This window comes from Macaca fascicularis, chromosome 11, assembly GCF_037993035.2.
Source record: "Macaca fascicularis isolate 582-1 chromosome 11, T2T-MFA8v1.1".
Taxonomy (NCBI): Eukaryota; Metazoa; Chordata; class Mammalia; order Primates; family Cercopithecidae; genus Macaca; species Macaca fascicularis.
The window spans coordinates 138658034-138667636 of record NC_088385.1 but is presented as its reverse complement, the minus strand read 5'-3'; the positions used below and the strand labels follow the sequence as shown (position 1 = coordinate 138667636).

Here is a 9603-nt window from a genome sequence, read left to right as displayed (position 1 = left end):
CGGTCTGAGCCACGCTTTGGCAGTTGACCTGCTGCTCTGCGGGGACTCGGTGCGGGGGACAGGGGTGGAAGCTGCTGCATCATCCAGCTGAGAGGAGAGCCAGGTGCGCAGTGAGCCGAGGTGGGAGGAAAGCTGGTTGCCAGGGAGACGAGGGCGTGTCCGTCACCACAAGGCTCCACCCACAGCACTGTCCTGGGCAGAACCTTCCTGGCCCCACCCACAGCCTTAGCTGATTGGAGTGTGGAGCACATGTGACCACAGGCAGCATTCTTATAGGTCGGCTGGTCTCTCGTGACTTGCCCATATGGCCGTGGAGCCTTTGCAGGGGATGGCCTGGAGAATCAAGGGTGAGTCTGCCATCCAGGATGGTGGAGAAAAGTTCTGGGGTTATGGGCCTGAGAAGGGGCTGTGGGTCTCACCATCAGGGGCAGGGCCATGTAAGAGGGTGTGGAGCCCCTCGAGAGGAGTGGGGCCGTGTGGGTGGGGCGGGGCCATGTGAGTGGGGCGGGGTCATGTAGATGAGGAGCCATGTGACAGGTGGGGTGCTGTAAGTGGGGTGGGGTCATGTGAGTGGGGAGGGGCCTTGAGTGGGGCGGGGTCTTGCGAGTGGAGCAGAGTTATGATAATGGGGCGGGGCCTCTGTGGTTAAGTCTCACGTTTGTCTCTGGAGATTCCTCCTCGTGGCTCCCAGACGCTCAGGGCTTCTCCCCTACGGACAGAACACCTCTACGAGCCCCATGGCCTCAGCACCAGTGACCTCAGCGTTGCTGTTCCATAGAAGGCAACTTGTACGTGCACTGGCAGGTCCTGCTTGTTTAGGAAGGAGAGGTGGAGGCTCAGATGTCGGGTTCAAGGCTCACCGGGGATGCGGGCATCAGGGTGCTCCCTCCCCAGCCTCTGGCTGACAGCGCTGAACTCAGCCGCCTCGTCCGGCTTCTGGTGGCTTCCGGTCCACACTCTACCCTCCTCTGTGGGCTCCGTCTCTGCAGGGTTCTCGGAGACATCGCAGGTGCTAAATGCCAAATGCAGAACCTGGGCTGTGGGTCCCGGCCTGGCTTCGTGTGCCGAGCTTTCCACTGAGCACCGCATGACTGGGTGCTACCTGGGGCGAGGGGGTGATGCGAAAACACTTTCTGTTCAGTTTCGAGGCAAGTTGCCCTAACTCCAGATCCCCACGCAATTTCAGAGTTCTTTCTTTCCTTTGTGTTTTAAAACAGCAACGCAGTTTCCTCTCTGTGTGCCTCTCCGGCTTGCAGGCTGGCACCTGCGCATAAACCGAGCGTGAGAATCAGGTGTCTGCGGGCCCCTTTCTTCTCAAACCGGACTCCTGAGGTTTCACAGAGGAGACAGGGACTTGGGGACCTTGGAGGAGGGACACAGTTTAGAGTTCAGATCACACTGGAGGGTGGGTCTGCCACCAGACCGGCATCCCAGATCGACGATGAACAGACAGAGAAAACCTGAATTTCCAGGAGGCTCATGGTGTCTTTGACCCTGATGCCTCCTGGGTGACTGTGTTGTACCTACACATGCCTCCAGGACAGTCGGGGCTAGAGTGGGTCAGGAGAAGGTCCTTCTGGACGTGACCGCTCTGTGCGTGGCTCTCATGGTCTGAGCGGGGTTGAAAACAGCTCCCCTGGGGCCAGGGAGGGTGCTGTCAGTGAGCAGGAGAGACCAGGGGGTGGAGGGATGGGGAGGCTGTTGGACCCTCAGCGGCTGCTCAGCTCCAGCCCTGCCCACACCCGCCTTTCCCTGGGCTTGGTCCATGCAGATACAGGCCCAGTGTTGTAGATCTTGTGAGTTTTACATGAAATTTCTTAACATTTACAGCACCACACAGGCAAACAACACATCTGGGGCCTCCAGTTCACACCCCGCCTGACAGCCCATCACCGTGTGTGTGGTTAGGGCTCCCCAGCACCTGGGCATCCTCCTGTGCCTGGACTCACTCCCCCAGCTTCCCCCTCCTGCTGCTTCAGAGCAGCATCCACCCGGGCTGTGCCTCCCCTGCTAGTGCTGCCCCCATCAGAGAGGGCCTTTCTACTCCCCTGTCCCCAGAGGCCCAGGAGATTGCAAGATGCTGACTGGGGGTGCTGTGGTGGGGGCCCCAGCCTGCTTCATCTCTGTCCCACGAAGCCTGGGGAACACAGAGCTGAGCCCTGCAGTGCCCGGCACATGCCCCATTATGTCCACAGAACGTTCTACCCGGCTGTGACCTTTAGGAAGGCATCCATCTGGCCATTTGCAAAGTGAGTAAGTGACCCTGGGGCTTTGTTGGGATTGCCCTGATTAACTCAGTGGGCTACAGATCTGTTTTTATTTACTTATTTGTAAACTTGGAAGATTTGGGAGCAAATTCTTTTTGAACTAGCCATCCAACTTTGGAGAAACAATTTATGGATGAAAAGCACAGGTTGGTTTTGGTAAAAGCAAAGTAGCATGTTGAGTTCTCTTTTTAAAGGCATTTTAATAACAGAGAAACTGAAAGGGATGTTACAGCAAAAGCATGCACCTATTGTTCATAATTTCAAATTATTAATATTTATGTTCACATTAAAAATTGCAACAAGTAAGACATTGTAGAGGATGCCGGAAACCCCGTGGCCTCTCTGCTCTAAGAGGCAGTGACTGTGGTGAGTGCTGTGTGACTTTCTTGTCCATTTATGTACATTTCAAATTCATGCACAACCTTGAGCATGTTGGGGTCTTTATTAATCTTTCCTCTAAGCCCTGCAGCTTGTTTTTTCCCTGACACGAGGTCGTCTGGATGCAGCCAGGTGCATCAGGTGTCCTGATCAAACCCCTCCCGGCGCACATGCTGGTATCTCCACCTGTCCTGTCTCCAGCTCGCTCCGGAATCACGCTGTGCCCCTCCTCCTGCACATGTGGGATCCTTTCTCTGTGTAGACACAGATTGCTGGATCTCGAGGTTGGCGTGTTGTCATGGTCACTCACCGGCCTGGTGTCCAGGGTAGACTTACCTGTGCAGGAGCCGAGGAGCCACCTGCTAGTTTCCTCTGGCTCCCTTGAGGGGTTCTCACCCCCATGCTGAGATGAGGCCACCCAGGGCTCTGTTCCCCTGGCTGATTAGGGCATTGTGACCTGCGCGGCTCCCTGTGGGAAAATGTGACCTTCCTGCTCTTAATTTCCAGTTGCCCTCTGCATGAGCAGAAGGAGCCCACGGTGCCCCCACCCCCCGACCCCTGTGTTTGCCTCATTCATCGCACGTCAATCTCTGACCTTACTGTCAAGCAGGGCAGGGCATGATGCACCCACCAGACGGACAATGTAATGTGGCCACCATTGCTAGCTTTGCCGATTCCTCAGAAGGTTCTGGAAAATCGAACCAGATGGGGTCAGAGACGACCCATCTTATGTCCTTTGATGGAGCTATTTATGGGGCTTGCTCCTCTCAACCCCAGGGCTCTAAGGTCCCTGGCTTTGCCCCTGCCCGCCTGGGGAAAGGCTGTGGTTAACTGTGAAACTGCCCTGTAGCTGCTGGCACTGACTCGCGGTCACGAGGTCCAGCAGCATCTCCTAGATTGTCACTGCCCGCTCTGCTCTGTGGGCGGGTCAGCCGTGGTAAAGCACAGCGGGTGGAGGACCAGGCGTCCTGGGGTGGGTTCCTGTTGGGACCGCTCGCAGCCTGCCTAGTGCCATTGAGACTGCTGTGCAGGAATCACCAGGCTACAGGAAGGAGCTTCGGATACTCCTGCTTGTGGGAGATCCAGGTCTTCAAGGTCCTCTTGGCCGTACATGATGCCCACCTCATGGGCTTACTTCAGGACCCAAGCTGAGATGGTTTGACAAAAGCCAGGAAAGAGAACCAGAGACTGTGGCTGTTCTCCCAAGGGGCCAGGAGCCCAGTGTCCTCAAAGTCCTCCCACATCCTCAGGGATGCTGGCGGGCTCCCCTGTGACTGCCCTCTCCCCTCTCCTGGGGAGTTCATGAACCTGGAAAGGGACACTTCTGTCTCCCTGGCCACATAGTGCCCACCTTTCCCGTGACAGCCATGGTGCCCGTGGAGAGGGAAGTCCGGCCCTAAGGAAATCTGAACTCACTGCCAAGGCCCGAGCCAGCGTTCCACACAGGCAGCTCCACCGGCCTCGGCCCCTCTGCTTTGTCTCTGAGCCTGAGAGCACGCAGAGCCCCTCCAGGGGCGCTGCCACAGGTATCCGGCAACAGCTGTCCCACTCTTGATGGGGGCCAGGACGATGCCGCAGCCCCCCGGGTCAGGCTGAGGCCCTGCCTCCTGCATGCGCTGGGTCCCAGGGAGGATGCCAGGGCCTGCGGGGGAAAATGAGCCCCACTAAAAGGGGAGGTGCAGGCTGCGGAGTCTAGGCCTCCCCCTACCCCAACCTCAGACAGCCAGGGATTGTCCTTCCCACAGAGGGAGTGGGATTCCTGTAACCCCAGGAGTGATTCAGTCGGCTGTGAATCACAGAGGCTGAGAAAAAACCCTCCAGGCTATCCAGTCCTTGAGTGCAGCGCTGCTGGCTCCAGAACGGCTGCCTTGGCTGGCCTCACTCGGCTCCTGCAGGAGTTGGCTGGGCCCCCTCTCTGCTTGCCCGCAGCCTGGCACGCTCATCATCTGCCCACGCCTTGGTAAGCGAGGGCTGAGCTGCCATCTGCAGGTGGGAGGCCTGCGGCTGAAGGCACAGGTGGTGCTGCCCACACAGCAGCGGCATCAGAATCACCTGCAGGGCCTCTGCGCCACGATCAGTAGCTCCCAGACTGCCCTGACCACCCCGGGGCCTTTTCCAGTTACTGACATCTGCTTCCCACACAGACATGGGCTATAACTGGTATCAGATGGGGCCTGCGCCGCAGGGATTTAAAACTCTTCCCGGGTGAGTCTAACCTGCAGCAGAGTTGGGAACCGCTGACCCAGCAGTGTGAGGCAGCAGGTTCCCGGGTGATGCTGACACTGCTGGTTGATGCCACACTCTGAGAACCGCTGCACCAGAGCTCTGGCCGAGGCTGAGTTTTGGTGCAGGATGTGGGCATTGTTGTTGTAGACCTGAGGATCAGCAGGTCTGGGTTTTTTGCTGTAGGAACAGCTGCTAAACATAAGCGAGAATACTACATGTTGACCGAGCGTTGGCCTGTGTCTGACCACGCTTCAGGAATGGGTGCTCTGGGGACCTTGCCTGGGGAGCTCTGGGCTCCTGGAGCCCAGGGTCAGACACAGAGGTCTAGAGGTCTGAACTTGAGAGACCAACCCTGTGCTTTGGAGCCGACAGCCACCATAGTAGGTGGAGCTGGTGGGGGGTGTCAGCCTCCAGCCTGAGGCCACTGCTGTCTTGTCCCTGCTATGGCGTCTGTCACCACCTACAGTGACTTCATCTCAGTTCAGCCCGCTGAGTTGGCATCCCTTTGAAGTAGTACAAAGCAGAACAGTTATTCATTAACGCTGTGGATTCATTCACTTAAGAGAGACTCACGGAACGTCCACCCTGTGCTGGGCGCGGTGTTTGATGGGCAGGGAGTGTGGGCTGGGTACAGCTGTCCCTGCTATCTGGGACACCCTGGAGGGCGGTGACAGTCCTACAGCTGAGGACAGGGACCGCAGTGGTCACAGCCCCGGCTATGGCCTGTTCCAGCCTGTATGGACACCAGGGCACTCCTGCCCATCAGGGCCGTGGCCACCCTGCAGGCTCTCGGGCCTGTCCACCCTGGTGTCACCTCCCTGACGGGCCCTGGGCCCGGTGCTGCCACTGCCTGTCCCCCTCCCCAGATGTAGCAAGAGAAGCCTTCAGGATGATACAGATGCACATCTGGGAGGAAGAAAAACATGAACGTCCAAGTGAGACGTTTTCACAGAGGCCTCTTGGAGATTTCCCGGAAGGCTCCATGTTGCTGACAGAAGAGGTAGGTGGGAAGAGCTTCTGTAAACAGGAAGCGAAAAAGAGCAAAACCGACCACTGAAATGCCAACGTCAAATGGAGGAGGGGCAGCCCCAAGCTGACAGGCCCTCCCTGATTGCGGAGAGGGTCTGGTCCTGAGGGGAGGGCGAGGAGGACAGGGACGGCGGGCGGAACACGGGAACATGGCCGTGCAGAACTTTTTGCGTGGCCTGCCTCCCTTCTGCCTTCCCCCGGACCCGAGGTGAGGATTTGGAGGGGCTACAAGTACACCTTTTGCGTGGCCTGCCTCCCTGCTGCCTCCCTCCGACCCGAGGTGAGGATTTGGAGGGGCTACAAGTACACCTTTTGCGTGGCCTGCCTCCCTGCTGCCTCCCCCCGACCCAAGGTGAGGATTTGGAGGGGCTACAAGTACACCTTTTGCGTGGCCTGCCTCCTTCTGCCTTCCCCCCGGACCCGAGGTGAGGATTTGGAGGGGCTACAAGTACACCTTTTGCGTGGCCTGCCTCCCTGCTGCCTTCCCCCGGACCCGAGGTGAGGATTTGGAGGGGCTACAAGTACACCTTTTGCGTGGCCTGCCTCCCTTCTGCCTTCCCCCGACCCGAGGTGAGGATTTGGAGGGGCTACAAGTACACCTTTTGCGTGCCCTGCCTCCCTTCTGCCTTCCCCCGGACCCGAGGTGAGGATTTGGAGGGGCTACAAGTACAGCCAGAGGCTGAGTCTCCTCACAGCCAGGCGTCCGGTCCTCCCCAGGTTCAGCTGCAGGTGGACAGAGCAGAATTTTAGCCTCATTTGTCACCAGATCTCCCTCCCAGCCCTGGCCGTGTTTGGGCTTAGGAATTCCTGGAAAACCTGAGGAGTTGATAAACTAGGTTCCCGCTCTGTTTAGTTCAGGATCCTCATCAAGGCTCACGGGGCTGGGTTCTGCTGGAGAATGGCTCTGTCATTCCTGGGAGATTCACTTAACTCTGTGCTTCACACACTTGTACCTCAAAGCCCTTTGCTTGGACAGGGTCAGGCTGGGCACCTCCTGCCAGCCAGAGGGCACTGGTGCAGTCTCATCTGTGGAACCAATTGTCAGAGGTGTTTGAACCAGAGTGACTCCATCTTGAGCAGGGGCTGGGTGAAATAGGGCTGAGTCCTGCTGGGCTGCATTGCCAGGAGGTTAGGCATTCTAAGTCACGGATGGGATAGAAGGTCGGCACAAGTTACAGGTCACAAAGACCTTGCTAATAAAACAGGTTGCAGTAAAGAAGCCAGTCAAAACCTGCCAAATCCAAGATGGCGACCAAAGTGACCTCTGGTCGTTCTCACTGCTTGTTATACACTAATTATAATGCATTTGCTACTAAAAGACACTCCCACCAGCGCCCTGACAGTTTGCAAATGCCATGGCAATATCAGGAGGTTACCCTGTATCGTCTGAAAAGGCGGAGGAACCTTTCAGGAATTGCCCACCCCTTTCCCAGAAAGCTCAGGAGTAATTCACCCCTTGTTTAGCATATAATCAAGAAATAACCCTAAAAATAGTCAACCAGCAGCCCTCAGGGCTACTCTGCCTATGGAGTAGCCATTCTTTCTATTCCTTTACTTTCTTCATAAACTTGCTCTCACTTTACGGGTTTACCTCGAATCCTTTCTTGCAAGAGATCCAGAACCTCTCTTGGGGTCTAGATTGGGACCCCTTTCTGGTAACACAATGGGTGACATGTGGTGGTTCCTCTTGGCTTCTCACAAAGTGAGGTTGGAGTTTTGGGATTCCAGGTCTACACCTTGACCATGTATTCTTTTTCTTGAAGAATGGCTCCATACAGGAATATTCTGTCTGCCCCAGACTCACTCTGATTGCACTGAGGCAGCGAGTCCCCTGGGGGGATAAGAATGAAATCGCTTTGCAAAAATTATATCAGTGAGAAAATTGTGGCAGTGCGGGGGATCTGATCTAGTCAACCCCCCTCTTGCCTTTAGCCTTCAATTATTCCTCCGCTTAAGCCAAGCGAATTTTGGGAAACATTTAGTTTATAGTTTAAATGATAATAAGCCTTTCCCCCAAACTCAACTGCCTTTGTAAAGCTAATGAGAGACCACCTGGCTGGGAGGATAGAGCAGGCTGAATTGTTCTCAGGTGTAGACATAAACCATTGCCAGCCATTATTCCAGAGGTCACAAGACATGGAACTCCCCAATTACTCCTGCAGATAACATTACTATTGTAGAATGTAAGATTGGCCTTTTCAGATACCTTTCAGGTTTTTTGCATACCCGATGACTGATGGCTCCATCTGATCCTGCCAGCTGCTCCTGTGGCCCCACCTGGAAGAGACTCAGTCAGCAGGACGATCATTTCCCATGCTCCTGTGGTTGCACCCCCAGCCAATAGGCAGCAAGCACACGTTGCCCCAAAGCCACGCCCACCCCTTCCCCCAAACTAGAACAACCCGCTGGGGAGTTCCAAGAAGCTCTCCTCATGGGGACTGAGCCCTCTGGCTGAAAATGCACGGCGGAGTCACACTGTGACCCACAGGCTACATCTAATCCATGGGTCTTTGTTATTCGGCCAACCCAGATTTTATTCATTGCTAACATTAACATTTGAGAGATTTCACTGCAAAGCTAGATTTATAGGTTCATTTGAATAACGGGGCAGTAAGCTGCCCCTGGGCCACATCAGGATGATGGGCTGGAGCTGAGGGGCAGTGCCGCACTCTGGAGAGGACACGTGCCCTCCGACTTTCAGGATGATGGGCTGGAGCTCAGGGGCAGTGCTGCACTCTGACTTACTGCAGTCTCCACCACTCCCTGTGGTCACTTTGTTCTGTCTGGTAGCATCACCCTTTTTTCTCTATCCAACTCGCATGATTCATTATGTGTAATCACCTTGATCCTGTACGCATGTGTTTTGTCTCACGAGGCAGTCTGTTCTACCCCAGTGTCAGAGGCGTTTGAACCAGAGCGACTCCATCTTGAGTGAGGGCTGGAAAATGAGGCTAGGACTTACTGGGATGCGTTTCCAGAAAGTTAGGCATTCCTGGCTTTCTAGATATTTACAGTTAAGGGAACAAATTAATGTTTACTAAACAGACCCAGACTTGGGAGTGTGCAGATATTCTGAAATCTGGAGAACAAAGGCATTCCTAATTTTGTTTTAAAGATACTAATATCGATCCTTGCAAAATATAGTAATTAAGAAAATTAATCCTTTACCACAGACCCTCGTAGCAGAGCCCATCTCCCCATGTACACAAGCACCGTACCCAGGGCCCATCTCCCCGTGTACACAAGCACCGTACCTAGGGCGGTCGCCTTCCTTCTCTTATTTTTAGAAATGCCCTACTCTGTCTACGGAGTAGCTGTACTTTCACTACTTTACTTTCTTAATAAACTTGCTTTTGCCGGGCGCGGTGGCTCACGCCTGTAATCCCAGCACTTTGGGAGGCCGAGGCGGGCGGATCACAAGGTCAGGAGATCGAGACCACGGTGAAACCCCGTCTCTACTAAAAATACAAAAAATTAGCCGGGCGCGGTTGTGGGCGCCTGTAGTCCCAGCTACTCGGGAGGCTGAGGCAGGAGAATGGCGTGAACCCGGGAGGCGGAGCTTGCAGTGAGCCGAGATCGCGCCACTGCACTCCAGCCTGGGCGACAGAGTGAGACTCCGTCTCAAAAAAAAAAAAAAAAAAAAAAAAAAAAAAAAAAAAACTTGCTTTTGCTCTGCACTGCAGACTCACCCTGAATTCTTTCT

At 55.2% G+C, this 9603-nt stretch overlaps 1 long non-coding RNA gene across 1 annotated transcript in view; it reads left to right on the top strand.

Moving 5' to 3' along the window:
• The first annotated feature begins 298 nt into the window (after positions 1 to 298).
• LOC102138744 (uncharacterized) overlaps positions 299 to 9603 on the top strand; it is a 32675-nt gene continuing 23370 nt past the window's right edge. Inside the window, exon 1 of the long non-coding RNA XR_010579673.2 lies at positions 299 to 347. This is a non-coding gene — a long non-coding RNA (uncharacterized lncRNA). The remainder of the gene's footprint in view (positions 348 to 9603) is intronic.